This window comes from Xenopus laevis, chromosome 1L (genome assembly GCF_017654675.1).
Source record: "Xenopus laevis strain J_2021 chromosome 1L, Xenopus_laevis_v10.1, whole genome shotgun sequence".
NCBI classification, from domain to species: domain Eukaryota; kingdom Metazoa; phylum Chordata; class Amphibia; order Anura; family Pipidae; genus Xenopus; species Xenopus laevis.
In genome coordinates this window covers 21,281,437-21,295,799 of record NC_054371.1, presented here as the reverse complement: position 1 = coordinate 21,295,799, position 14,363 = coordinate 21,281,437, and the positions used below count along the sequence as shown (strand labels likewise).

General features: G+C 39.3%; 1 long non-coding RNA gene across 1 annotated transcript; it reads left to right on the top strand.

Moving 5' to 3' along the window:
* Positions 1-469: 469 nt before the first annotated feature.
* LOC108696317 lies at positions 470-7,597 on the top strand. Its single transcript, XR_001932233.2, has 6 exons — positions 470-608; positions 3,251-3,423; positions 6,042-6,129; positions 6,354-6,421; positions 6,857-7,009; positions 7,176-7,597. It is a non-coding gene; the product is annotated as an uncharacterized LOC108696317 (long non-coding RNA).
* The last annotated feature ends 6,766 nt before the right edge of the window (positions 7,598-14,363 follow it).

The window sequence follows — 14,363 nt, the reverse complement described above, 5'->3', positions numbered from 1 at the left end:
ATGAATAGAACATATAAGCTGCTTTTTTCCCCTTTAATTTCCAAAGAAGCTGAGAATTAATTTTTAACTGCTCTTGAAAAATTGATTCCGCTTGGCTAATGTGCATAATTATGAAGCTATCACTGCCGGAACTTCACGGAAATAATAATAAAATGTTAATCTTTCTGTCACCAGGAAAGTTGCCTCTCCCATTAGCCTGTAATGTCTGCTAAAGGGCATTCTCAATGGGATTGAAAGAATTTCTATTATTTCCTATATGTTCCCCAAAGGTCAGCGTGTCTGTGTTTGGAAGGAAGTGCTGGATCCTCTATATTCAGCTTTTTTCGTCTCTGCTCTGAGAAATCAGCAGCATAAATTGTCTTTTAACTTCTTGAAAATTTGGGGCTCGCGCTACAGGTTTGTACTAGTGCTGTTACTAAATAGAGTTGATCGTTTAATCATGGTCGTTAACTGATAACAAATGTTTGGTTTTTTTCAGGAGACATAATTAGTGTACTACAGAATTCTGTACCCCATGTGTGTGGGTCTATGATGCGGCTTGATAACGATTATCTCCAGGTCCGAAAATCGCAGCAACCAATCAGCAGTTAGCCTTGACAGCTCTACAGGTATCATATTGAATGTAAACATTTTATTGGTTGATATGAGTTACAGGAGAGCTGAAGCCAGTTGTATTATTAGTGGGGGCAAGTGCTCCCCGCCTGTCTACTTCCCGCACCATGCCCACCTACTCCCCCCCCATTGATATGGCCCATTCCTGCCCCCACCTGTCCTGTCCGACGCCTTCCTGCATCTTCCTGCTCAAAGGTAAGTGAGCGATTGGGAATTAGAGTCCTGCATGGGTCCATTTTTGGAACCCGTAGCTGCAACCTGCAATCTGCAACCCGGACCGCAACCCGCATTCTTACCCGCAAGTACCTTATTCGCAACCCAGACCCACGACCCGCTGACCATCAAGAATCAGGAAGTGCTGTCGTTGTAAACCAGAAGTGACATCATTGGAAGTAGGCATGATCAGAAAAAAGGAGTAAAAATCACTATTGAGAAGACCCGCAGAACCACCGACCCGCGTCTATATCTGCACCCGGAACTTCTAGCCGCAACCCACAGGGTACACGACCCGCTGCAGGACTCTATTGGGAATGGGTTTTTCAGAACTATAGAGGATGCTGATGATCCGGGCCCCCACAGCCACAGGATCTGCTTCCTCTATAGTTCCACCACTGGCTGAAGCCTGAAATACTAAATGGTCTGACTGCACTCACACTCAGATCTCTGTTTCAAATGGAGCTCAATTCTACCCGCAGTGCAGGAAGCAAAATCCAAAAAACATGTAGGGTTGTGCCTGTGTTTTTGCCCTTTTGCAACCTGCCTTGCACGAGGACCCCCCAGTAGGTGTAGAAATGCTGTACTTTTCCCAGTTGATCTATCTTCTTGTTAGGCCATTTTTTTGTGTGTCAGTGGCACTGCACATGCTCAATGAGCTCTGAGCTGCTGGTGAGAAGCTGAGCTTAAAGGAGAGCTAAATCCCACCAATCAGAGCCGGGCCTGAGCGGCCAGGCGCCCTAGGCAACCTGGACGGTCACAGTGCCGACTGGGTGTGCATAAGCGGCAATAGTCGCACATACGCGCTCGTGCAAGCATGCGCCGATAGCCTCTAGGCACGTGCCTACTCTGCCTACCCCTAGTTCCGGGCCTGCCACCAATAAGAAAAGCTCCATCTGCTACTCTAGATAGTCCTCCCTCTCTGCTTCCGCCCCACATAGTTCATTACTTCTGAAAGTGTCCCTAACAGCATGCTTGTGTATCTGTGCAGAGTAGCTCATGAGTGCCATCTTCCGGATCTCCTTTGGATCCTTCACTTTGCAATTTAGGGCACTTTTGGCGCAAGTGAAGTAGCTGCAATACCAGGCCGCATGCGCCAATACGTTACTCCCTTACTGAAGAAAAGAGGGAAGATCTGGAAGAGGGCACCTATGAGCTCCACTTCTTTTACTTTGCACTGATACGTCAGCCTGCTGTTAGGGACACTTTCAGGGGTAATGAACTATGAGGGGGGGAAGCAGGGAGGGGGGGCTATCTAGGGTAGAAGATGGGGCTTTTCTTATTGGGGGGTTAGTTCTCCTTTAATGGGAAGTTATCAAAACAGGAGAAAAGGCGGTTACATCTGTCATAATAACTGTGCTGATTATTAATAATTTCAAATATAGAACGCATTGATATATTCCTAGGTGGGTAGAAGATGTAAGGCCAAAACTGCCCTTCCCTACACAGGCACAATACATATTAACTGCCTTGGGCATCTTGCAGAAGCCCCTGTGGTATTTGTAGTGTTTAGTGGCAATATTGTGCCTAAACCATTGCAACTATTCAGCCTCTTCAAGCTTAAATCTGCCCATGCATGGCCACCTATAGTCACAATAAATAGTTGCAATGGTTTACAGAGGCCTGGCACAAGTGAACTGCGTTTATATGGACACAAATTTGCACCTAGTCCTAAATTCATTAGTAAATTAGGCCCTTGACGTTACAAAATGCTGAATTCTACAGTAGATAAAAAGCTTGTTTTTTAAAGGGGACCCGTCACCCAAAAAAAATTTCCAAATTCTATTTTATCACATTAGTCAAACAAAATGAACTTTAATTACACTATATAAATTATTTGAATTTTGTTTCCTTCAGTCTGGGAATTCATAATTATAGCAAGCAGGAAGCAGCCATTTTGTGGACAGTTTTATTAAGGCAAGTCTTGTATCATCTCAGAATCTTGTTTGTGCACCAGAATGGGGGACCTGATGTCCATTTCCTTGCCCTGGTTACACAATTAAACGGTAAAGAGAACGGGGGGGGGGGGGTGTGGAGAGCAGTGACATGTAGGAAGTGCTGAATGGAAAGTGAAAGTAATTGTCTGCCCCGCCTCTATGCCACTGGCATAGAGGAGGGACAGAGAATATTTGATTGACAGCTGAGATTTTTAAATAAGCTTACAACAGCTATGAATGCTTTAATAAAAAATAGAAATTGGATTTCATGTTTAATTTGAAAAGGACTTTTATTATACAGATTTTTGTGTCTGGGTGACAGTTCCACTTTAAGGGTAAAATTGTCTTCAAAGCAGCAGGAAAGCACCAGATGTGGCACAAAAATATACAAAATAATAACATTTATGGGGCAATTTGCTCTTTAAGGATAATTACACATTTAATAACACTTTTAAAGTGCAATAATTGTTGCCTTTTCTTCTATAAAGGTTTTCCCTGCAGAGAAGGATTTAGGATAAGGACCAGGGCAGGATTTGTTGACTTGTTTCATCTTGTCGGGGGCATAGAGTTGCACCAGGAGTCGTCTCGAACACGAAAGGCTCATGTCACCCTTGGGCTTTCTGGCTATATTGTCAGATTTGGGAGGAAAATAAGTACTTATGTAAGTATGCTGAGCCATGCCTTGTTCCTGTGAGATGTTCTCTGGCAATGAAGTATCACTTGGGATTACAATGAGAACTATTTTATGTGTGGAAGCATGGTACATATGGCGTTATGTTGTTTCTATGTGCATTTTGCCAGACTGACATGGGAAGCATATGAAATCTACATTTAGGGTAAGGCAGAGAAGGCTTCCATTAGTCTGAGGGGGGTTCCTTGTCCAGAGATGTAGTAACAATGTGGGCAGCAAGGTGGTTTAGTTATCCCACATATTAGTATGTGGGATTTTAGTAGTATGTGCCATTTGGTAATCCTATATAGAAAATTGCAATTTTAAGTACTAAGGACCACCCCCTGGGATCCTACGATTCACGGCACACACAAACAAAACAAACATATTAGGTCACATGAGCCTTCACAAAATGGTGAATCAAGGGAAAGGATGTAAAAAGGCAATATTTACTTATATACATATTCTAGTTTAAGATTGTTTAATATGCCACTTAATAAAATGTAAATTATCTTTTGCTTAAGTATTCGTTTTGGGGGCAAAGTTTTACTTGAATTCTGATTATCTGAGAGCCTAACAACCCAAGTTTATTTAATGAGATAAAACTTCTAATTAGTAACCTGTAAGTATGCGGTGACTGCATAGGGACCCGAGCAAACTGGGACCTTGCAGAGGTTGTATGGAGCAGGGTGCTTATAGTAACACTGAAGATAATAGACTCTGGGAAGGGAGTGTGACTGTGGGATAGCAGGTATAGTAGGGAGAGATGTTGCCTATAGTAACAATGGATAATAGTCTCTGGGAAGGGAGTGTGACTGTGGGATAGCAGGTATAGTAGGGAGAGATGGTGCCTATAGTAACAATGGATAATAGTCTCTGGGAAGGGAGTGTGACTGTGGGATAGCAGGTATAGTAGGGAGAGATGGTGCCTATAGTAACAGTGGATAATAGTCTCTGGGAAGGGAGTGTGACTGTGGGATAGCAGGTATAGTAGGGAGAGATGGTGCCTATAGTAACAGTGAATAATAGTCTCTGGGAAGGGAGTGTGACTGTGGGATAGCAGGTATAGTAGGGAGAGATGGTGTCTATAGTAACAGTGGATAATAGTCTCTGGGAAGGGAGTGTGACTGTGGGATAGCTGGTATAGTAGGGAGAGATGTTGTCTATAGTAACAGTGGATAATAGTCTCTGGGAAGGGAGTGTGACTGTGGGATAGCAGGTATAGTAGGGAGAGATGGTGTCTATAGTAACAGTGGATAATAGTCTCTGGGAAGGGAGTGTGACTGTGGGATAGCTGGTATAGTAGGGAGAGATGGTGTCTATAGTAACAGTGGATAATAGTCTCTGGGAAGGGAGTGTGACTGTGGGATAGCAGGTATAGTAGGGAGAGATGGTGCCTATAGTAACAGTGGATAATAGTCTCTGGGAAGGGAGTGTGACTGTGGGATAGCAGGTATAGTAGGGAGAGATGGTGCCTATAGTAACAGTGGATAATAGTCTCTGGGAAGGGAGTGTGACTGTGGGATAGCAGGTATAGTAGGGAGAGATGGTGTCTATAGTAACAGTGGGATAATAATCTCTGGGAAGGGAGTGTGACTGTGTTCGACTATTCGACCATTCGATAGTCGAAGTACTGTCTCTTTAAGAAAAACTTCAACCCCCTACTTCGGCAGCTAAAAGCTACCGAAGTCAATCTTAGCCTATGGGGAAGGTCCCCATAGGCTTGCCTGAGATTTTTTGATCGAAGGATATTCCTTCGATCGTTGTATTAAAATCCTTTGAATCGTTCGATTCGAAGGATTTAATCGTTCGATCGAACGAATAATCCTTCGATCGTTCGATCGCAGGATTTGCGCTAAATCGTTCGACCTCGATATTCGAAGTCGAATGATTTTAGTTCCTAGTCGAATATCGAGGGTTAATTAACCCTCGATATTCGACCCTTGATGAATCAGCCCCTAAGTATAGAATGGGCAATTCTAAGCAACTTTTCAATTTGTCTTCATTTTTTAATCGTTTTTATATGAATTGCCTTTTTCTTCTGATTCTTTTCAGCTTTCAAATGGGTCACTGGGGTCACTGACCCCATCTAAAAAAAACAAATGTTCTGCAAAGCTACAAATATATTGTTGTTGCTACTTTTTATTACTCATCTTTCTATTCGGGCCTCTCTTATTCATAGTCTAATCTCTTACTCAAATCAATGCATGGTTGCTGGGTTAATTTAGATCCTAGCAACCAGGTAGTTTAAATAGAAACCTGGAGAGCTGCTGAATAAAAGGCTAAATAACTCAGGAACCACATATAATAAAAAAAAATAAAAACCAATTGCAAATTGTCTCAGAAGATCACTCTCTACATCAACTAAAAGTTAACTCAAAAGAGGAACAACCCCTTTATCTTCACACTTAAATACTAATAATAATATAATATTTCCATTTTAAAATTTAATTTTTCTAGCAGGGGCCCTTTAACACTGGTGACACAGAACAAATTAACAAATGGCCTTTTATATATGATGAGGAATCCATGTTAGACCACTGCCCTTAAACATGTCTATCACTTACATGGTTATATAATGAGTAACATATGTGTTTGTCATGTTGCAGATATCCCTATGAAAATACTTATCCGTGTTGCTGGTGGATGCATTGGCTTACTTATAGTCGCAGTCCTGGCTTTATCTATTCGATTCTGGTAAGGACAATTACGGTGCTATATAGATAAACCGAATTAAATTTACAATTATTTTTCTTTAATAAGTAGAAATATATGGACAGGTTTTCCTGTTTTTATAAAGATATACAATATCTAATGATTTCTAAAGGCATAAATGAATTGGTCCCATCCCTTGTAGATTTCTATTTATATTTTAGAGTAGAATTTGATCTTAAACATTATTTTTATCTGTTCTGTCTCAGTAACAAACACGTAAAAGAACTAAGAGAAGCCGAGGAAGAGCTGCGTTGCCTCCAAGTCGTTGTACAAGGTAAAAATGATTATATTGTCCTTTGTCTGTGACATTTCCACCCTATAAATGTCTGAAATAGGTTCATATAGATAAAAAAGACACTGTCCCTATAAAGTAATATTATCCAGGGCGATAGTTGTTCTCTCCTGTCAAAATCATATGTAAGATTAAGGAATGTTCTAGCCATGATGCGATTTCCACTTTTGTACAACATATGAGGACAAGGCAGGTTATAGGGAAAGCTATAAAACTATAATATACCAATTAGACATTTACAAAAAAAAATACATTGATGGAAATCTTTAGCTCTAGTAACTCCTAGCAACCAATGAGAAATTATTTTTTCTGGTCTGCTATGTGAAAGAAGACATCTGATTGGTTGCTATGGGTTGCCATAGAGCAAACGTTGCCTTTTTTAAAAGTTAATTGAAGTGTTACACTGTTATGTTTTAGGTGTTAAAATACAGATGCCAGAAGAAGACTCTAAGACAAAGGAAGATATTCCTAACTAAGAAATAGAAAATAAAGGCAAGGAAGTACCTACAGAGTATACTATAAAGACTGATCCCCCTCAAGAGATCTGTGCTGATACAGAGATAACAGAAAGTAAGTACAAACTAAGTGAAGTGGAGAAATGAGCTGACGGTTGAGAGTTATATTTGTTATTCTGCTGTTCAGACATTGATTCATTGATTACTATGGGTTGCCACAGAGATACTATGACTGCCTTGTATGAAAGAGTTAATTGAAGTTTTACGCTCTTATGTTTTAGGTGTTAAAATACAGATGCCAGAAGAAAACTGTAATGAAAAGGAAGATATTCCTAAGAAAGAAACAGAAAATGAAGGGAAGGAAGTGCCTGTGTCTATTATAAAGACTGATCCCCCTCATGAGGTCTCTGCTAAACCAGAGAAAGAGACAGAAGAAAGTACAGGAGCAGAATTGGTAGAGGAAAATGATGAACCTGAAAGTAGAGTTGAACAAAAGAAAGAAGAAGGTGCTCAGAAAGCAAATGAGACCCAACAAAAACAAGGGAAGAAGAAGAAGAAAAGAAATAGGAAAGACAGAAAGTAAAGAGAAAGAGAATCATAGTGACCCGGGGGAATAAAAGACATACTTCAATACTACAAAAATAACTTGTATATGTAAAAATGTATTTACTATATATGATTATGTGTTATAATAATATGTATAATAATAATAAAGTTTAATATGATAAATATATTCGGCCTCATTGTATGAACTTTTTTTCACTACATGAAGGGCTGTCTAGAGGGTAAAGGTAAAGCTCTGGCTTAAAAGGCCACAGGCTGAAAACAACATGGGAGTGGTGTATGGGAGAGAGTTCAAACTTGACCATTGAGGATTAAGTATTATTCCTAAACCGATTCAGTTTGAGGTTTATAGCCAGAGAGCAGTTTGACTGGTGTGATGCTCTGTTGGGAGTTGGCTGTGGGGCTGCATATATTGTATTGCAATGGTAAAATACAACTTAAAGGGTTTGTTCACCTTTTATTAACTTTTAATATGATGTAGGAATTGATATTCTAAGACAGGGATCCCCAACCTTTTGAAGCCGTGAGCAACATTCAGAAGTAAAAGGAGTTGGGGAGCAACACTAGCATGAAAAATGTTGTTGGGGTGCCAAATAAGTGTTGTGATTGGCCATTTGGTAGCCCCTATGGGGATTGTCAACATACATTGAGGCTCTGTTTGGCAGTGCACCTGGTTTTTATACAACCAAAACTTGCCTCCATGCCTGGAATTCAAAAATAAGCTCCTGCTTTGAGGCCACTGGGAGCAACATCCAAAGGGTTGGAGAGCAACATGTTGCTCACGAGCTACTGGTTGGGGATCACTGTTCTAAGATAACTTGCAATTGGCTTTAATTTTTTATAATTTGTGGTTTTTGAGTAATTTTATTCAGGAGCTTTCCTGTATTCAATTTCAGCAATCTGGTTGCTAGGGTCCGAATTCCCCCTAGCAACCATGCATTGATTTGAATAAGAGACTGGAATACGAATAGGAGAGGCCTATATAGAAAGATGAGTAATAGAAAAGTAGCAATAACAATACATTTGTAGCATTTTAGAGCATTTGTTATTAGATGGGGTCAATGACCCCCTTCTGCACAAGCAATCCTTAATGTAACCTCACGTGATTTTTTTTTAACTCCCCTGGGTTTAATGGCAGAAAAAAACTCAGAAATCTTTGTAAGTTTCCCCAAACTGGCTTTTTTAACGAAAAGACTTTGGAAGCTTTTAGGGGCCAGTTTTAATTTGTTCCAAAAGTCTGTTCGGGAAACTTACAAAGATTGACAGGCTTTTTCAGCATGAAACCCAGGGGAATTAAAAACTCATGTTGGGTTTCTTAAACCGCGAATAGTCAGAATTTCTTAAAGTAAAAAATCATGTAAAAGTCGCCAGAAAAAACTGATGAGGTTGTATAGAAGTCAATGGAAATATTATCGAACATCTTTATTTATTTTTCCAGTTTATTAGAACATTCGAGATTTTCAGCCTCATTGAAAATGAATGGGCAATGAGATTCTCGCTGGTTTGCTATTTTTTTCCAAAAAAAAAATGTACACGCAAATATTTTGTCTTGTTTTTTCTTAAATAAGCCAGTATTTGAGAAAAATACATTGCACACGTTTTGATGCCTTTTTTTCCATATCAGCAGTTTTCTCCCCGAGGGGATTGCATTAGAATTCAATTCTACCTATTTTCTATTTCAAATTTATCTCATTTTCAGATTGAGGCTTGTTCAGATATTGAGAAAATTCAATTAGCTGAGAAGTGTATTTTGTTGGCCCCTATTGTTGATCTGCATGAGAAAAGCAAATCCAAAACATATGAAAATAATATTATAATGGACTGCTAAGAAATGCTGTTTTGCAGTTGTTTTATCATTTTAATTTATAACTACTAAACTTCTAGATATATGTTAGAGGTAGACATATGGGTGAATGGTTAGATATAGAAAGGTAGATAGATACTAAATACTCCGACAGTGCAAGGAAATCTAACCATCAATTTGGTAGTTAAGCAGGTAGATAAGAACTGTATTATTTCTCTCCTACTTTAGGGGTTACATATCTGTAGGCCATTTAAAAAAAAAAAAAAAAGATCATCAAATGAATTTTTGTTCCCTTTCTTGACACATACATACCATATTTGGGCTGCTGAAAACTAAACATCTATGAAATGTGGAATGCTCCTCTCTGATCTTCAAATACACAAGAATAGCTGGATGAATAGATCACTGGCTGTTTGATGTTAGGCCTGCTCTTCTTTGAAAATGGTACTACAGAAGAGGCTCACCAATTAAACATTCATTAAGGAGGGTCCATTTAATATATGAACAAGGAGTTAACTACACATTGACAAGGAGCGTAATGTTAGAATCCGGCTTTTTTTGGGGGGGGGCAAGTTGGTGCATTTCTACAGTTGCCGCACAGTCGTCTTGCCATGCCTAAAGAAATTTGGACATGTGATTTGTGAACATTCAGCTTAAGGGCAGAGACACGCACTGCGATTTGGGGACAAATCTCCTCTTCTTCAGGGCGACTAATCTCCTCCCTTCGGAAAACAAAGCACTTTGAGTGAAATCCCGCCGGTGATTTTCATTCTAGCCGGCGGGGAGGCAGTTCGGGGAAATTAGTCGTCCCGTAGAAGAGGAGATTTGTTGCTGGGCAACTAATCTCCCCGAGTCACAGCGTGTGTCTTTGCCCTTGATGTACAAACATCTGTACTAAGAATGGCACCTCAGTTTGGTCAGATTGTCCGGAGATCTAATGGGATAGCAGACACTCTGTCCAGACTAAAATATTCGTATGTCAATTTTGACTTATAGCTGGGTCAACCAAATGAACAGGGAAAGGGCATTCATAGGACCAAAATATAGAAACACTCACCACAAGTAGAGAATTTGGTGTGGATGCACCAGCCCCGAACCTTCAACATAGGCAATGGCGAGCTGTGAACAATAACAGCATGGGCAAACAGGCTGTTACGATTGGTATCCCAAATCCAGAAAAAACCCCATGGTCCAGGTCACGGCTCAGTCTTCCGCCTATAACAGCCACCTTCTGCTTCGGGAGGAGCCCTCCGCTACTCGGGTGACACCAGGTCTTAGCTTGAGATGCCCAGAGGGAGTGTTCTGGGCAGGCAAGGGAACCGCATATTATACAGGAAAGGAGACAGGATCAAACCAAACAGCAAAGGCATTACAGATTCAGCAAGCAAAAGAATAGTTGGGGTCACAGGCAAAACACACCAGTATTGCAGTACCAGGCAGGAGTTCAAGAGAGTAGTCAAAAGCAGGCAATGGTCAGGACAGGCAGCAGACTAGATGAAAACCGGGAACAGGCAGGGTCAGAAATAAGACAAAACACAGTAGAAAGCACCCAGGAACTTCAGAAAAGACCTTTACATTGGGCAATGAGAATTTGCCCATGGCCCCTTTAAATACTTAAACTTCTTGCCAAAACACAATGGCAGAATAAGGCGCGACTAAGTGTCAACCTTGGAGTTCCCGTTTGCCCATGCTGTAATTGTTTACTGCATCTTTGTATTGGCTTGTTCGACCACCAGCAATATAAGCATAAGAGATGGAATAACTGTCAAGTCAGCCCTGTATTGCCACCATTTGATGTCTATGTTAGATCGCATAAGAAGCATAAGAAAGGCAAATGGTAAAGACAGAACTGTATCAAAATTATATATTAAATCCTGCAATCCATTTAAACAACAACGAACTCTAAGTTTAAAATAAACGTACTTATTTAAAAGTGGAATCGTGTACAGGGGCCTTCAATATAACTTGCCTGATTTTTTGCACTTTGTGATTTAGATTAGTGAAACATAGTCTATGGTTCTATAGTAAGGCCTATGTTCCCATCAGGAAAAAAATAAGAACAATGTATAGTGTGAACTATAGAGTATGGTTCACCAGTCTTAGGGGCCCATTTACTTAGCTCGAGTGAAGGAATGGAGGAAAAAAACTCGAATGTTTTTTTTGGCTATTTCGACCATCGAATGGGCTACTTCGACCTTCGACTACGACTTCACCTTCGAATCAAACGATTCGAACTAAAAATCGTTCGACTATTCGACCATTCGATAGTCGAAGTACTGTCTCTTTAAAAAAAACTTCGACCCCCTAGCTCGCCACCTAAAACCTACCGAAGTCAATGTTAGCCTATGGGGAAGGTCCCCATAGGCTTTCTAAGTATTTTTTGGTAAAAGAAAAATCATTCGATCAATGGATTAAAATCCTTCGAATCGAACGATTCGAAGGATTTAATTGTTCGTTCCATCGGACTGGGATGCCAGGGGTCCACCAGAAAATCTTAGACCAAGGGCCCATTGTCCAAGCTATTTTTCTTCCACTCCTCACTCAACCTTTTAATTTGCTTAGTATTTTTTCATTACATGATATACTCTATTTTTCCATCAATTTGACCCCTTTGTTCCCATACAAAAAAAGGAAACATTCTGGCAAATGCCAGAGGGGCTTCTGACTCCTGGGTCCACTGGTATCCTGATGGGCCAGTCTGACACTGAAAGTGAGTAAGAGCTTGTTACGAAATGCGCAAGGCTAATATAATATCAAATAACAAGAATAATACCAAAATACATAGTGGATCCATAGTTATGGCTGAATGCTGAATGATCCTCAAAAGCTTTATACAAATTTGAACTGTATTTACTTATTAAAATTTGATCTAAATTTATAGTAAAGTCGATATTTTCTAAATGAATTAGAAAAATGTACATTTACAGAAAGCTCAATCTCAACACAAGTTCTATTGCTAAATCTCAAATATTCACATTTGAAAAAAAAATTGAAAATTGCAACTCTCGAATCACTAAAAATATACTCTTGAATTATAATAAATAGACCCCTAAAGATTCAGACAAATCTTGCATAAAGTGAGAGTATTCGGCTGACTCGCAAACCAAATCTTGGATTCGGTATATCCATAAAAAAATTACAGACAAATACAAGGGGCCCTCTGCACTCAACCTATTATATAATAATGTATTAAGGACATTGAGACATTTTAATAAACATAAATTACAGGTATGGGAATCCCTTATCCAGAAACCTTTTATCCAAAAAGTTTAGAATTATGGGTTCCCATAGAGTCCTTGAACTTAATGGTAACTAAGCTGATTCCATGTTGGTGGCAAAACAATCCTGTTGGGTTTATTTCATGTTTAAATGAGTACACCATATGGATAGGTAGAATTTCATGGAAGCTTTTGTTGGATGTCCTCAAGTTGAAAGATCTCAGGAAGATCTTAGGAAGTAAGATATAGTTGTGTTAAAATAATGGCACTGGTATTACAACGTGCCATTCACGGTCATGTTAAGTACATGAAAGATTTGCCATCAACACAAATGTAGGAAGGAAAGACTGTACGCTACATTTTCATCTGATATAATCTTGCATCTTGGGTGTAGACCAATGAAAACAAGAAACCATTGAACTTTATCTGATCAGATTCAGCATATTAATATCAAGGGTCAGATTCTGTAGCATCCCACAAAATTGCATGCTGTTGCGTGCAGTTGCATGACAAGAGTTTGTGTGAAAGAAAAGACTTTCTGACCAAAGTCAGTCATGTAGTTCAGGAATTACATTATTTATGTTAGGACTGGAGACTTCCATATTGGCTGCTCCAATGAGTAGAACAAAAAATCCTACATTGATACTTATGAAAAAATACCCATGAAAAATAGCCGCCATATTCATTTGCCACGCAACAGATTTCCAATGAATTTTGATCATGGAAAGCTCCTGTTCTCATCAAGAAAATGTACAAAATATTTGAGGGAACCTAATAAACCTTTCAAGCAGAATAAATATATTCAAAGTTCAGAAAAGAAACCTATTTTGCAAGTAAAATTCTTAAAGGGACAATGAATATTTTTTTAAATTTTGATTGAGCACTTTTAAGACCGGTGTGTTTTTTTTTCACAAAATAATGACTTTCCTTGCAAGACGTTTTACGCACTGTACAAAGGGCTGTCTTTTATCCTGTGAAGGATGAGACAATAAATACCTTGGTAGGTTCCTAGAACTCCAATTTAATAAACAGTAATTACTGCAAAAGGAAAAATTGTTCCTACATACAGTATTTTTTTTTTCCATTGACTGATTTTATTAAATACATCCAACATACTCAATGATTGTTATAATGTTCCAGTAAATCTGGTACCTGTTGTGTGTTATGGAACAATATTATGTGAAAGTTCCTTTGGTTACTCTTATATCAAGCCATTGGTTATAGAAATCCATTTTTTCCCTTAAAACTAACATAATGTTACGATGTCCAGGGAAAATTCAATTTTCTAACATAAGATACAGCCCATCTGCTCGCTCTGAATATTCCCATTTGGATTCTTCAAGAAAGAACGTTTCCTGTAAACATTTTTCTCAACAGCCAACCGTTTTATTGATCTTTCTAAATGAATTAGCTTCGGCCTTTTGCCGGACAGATGGGCTGTAAGCAACACCAACGTGTAAGATATTGTGATAGTAACAGAGCTAGTAAGCGGAAAGAAAGTAACTTGCAACACTGGTATTCAGTGACACCCTTTAGTTTTGGTAAGAGGACACTGATGGTGGTATTTGAGAACATTTTTCTGACCACATGAAATGGAACGATTTCAAGGTGCATTCAAAATGGAAGCTAAATATGGCCTTCCAAGTTATTCTTATGACCAAGAGGGTGACTAAAGGCAGCAGGGTGGCTAGCATTGTGCATTGCAGTGCCAGGCTCCTAGATTTGATTACAATCAATGCAGTGCAAGGAGTACTGGATATATGTTCTCCTGGGTTCTCAACATAGTTTTCCACACTCTCCAGAGATATGCAGGCAGGTTAATTCTTCACAGTTGCAAGGATGCTGAGAGTTATAGTTAAAGGAATTCTTTCATGATTGTTATG